Source organism: Engystomops pustulosus, chromosome 8 (genome assembly GCF_040894005.1).
Source record: "Engystomops pustulosus chromosome 8, aEngPut4.maternal, whole genome shotgun sequence".
NCBI classification, from domain to species: domain Eukaryota; kingdom Metazoa; phylum Chordata; class Amphibia; order Anura; family Leptodactylidae; genus Engystomops; species Engystomops pustulosus.
Window position 1 is genome coordinate 114,803,944 of NC_092418.1, and position 1,058 is coordinate 114,805,001.

A 1,058-nucleotide genomic window follows, 5' to 3' on the forward strand; every position below is an offset into this window, starting at 1 on the left:
AATCCAGTGTTCAGGAGAACGAAGAAAAGGCAGGAGAAACCTAGGAGATCCTCAATTTCTAACTGAAGGGAAGGTGGCGAGATTACCTACTGAATGTGAATTGTGACTTAGAAAGTTGAGCACTGACCTTTTTTATCTCACCCAACAATGATCGGTTCTACCTGTCCCTTTATTACATACACCACATCTCTTCCCGCACCCTCTTCAATGGTGAGACAGTAGCAGTTAAATCCGTGCAGTGAGCGATGCCTTTGGATTTGCAGGAGCCCAAGAGACCTCGCACCTGGCATCTCCTCTTCTGTCCCCTGCAGCACACACCATGGGATATATCCGAGGACCCCCTTCTGTACCAATTCTTTACGGTTTTCTAGATCTCTGCTTGCTGACTTCTTGTTGATGGACACTAGTCCGTGGTCATGTGATGCCACACATGTGTACGGCTCATTAGCATCAATCAGCTTTGAGTACACCGTGTTATAATGAGTCATGCACCTGTGTGACATCACCTTGCATTCATCAAGGGAAAGTAAACAAGCAGAGACCTCGAAAACAGAAGAATTGATACAGAAAGTATATTCCAAAAATGTATAATTTTTCATTACACAAACAATATCAATTATTTGCTGCTATATGCTTAACCCCTTACCAACCTGTGACGTTGTTTCGGCTGTGGGTGCATGGAGAGGACTCACGGGCTGAGCCCTCTCCATAGCCGTTAATTCTTTGCTGCATTTTGCAGCAAAAAATTAGCGGTAGCATACATGATTGGTGCTAGCACCGATCGCAGGTGTCAACACTTCAATCGCTGCTGGCCGCTTCAAAAAGAAGGCGGCGCCATCTTGGTGTAGATATTTCTTCATATTGTTATCCAGAGATCTGGCTGAGGAGAGTGACTGAGCATTTGTCCACCAGCCCTCAGCTCACAGGGTAGAGCTCAACATCCATAACACCATGGGGTACTGTGCTATGGAAGCCATTGTGACAGATCTTACATAGTGACACCGGAGCCCCTCTGTGTTGTCAGGTCCACTCACTCAAGAAATAAAAGAAAGGCAGCA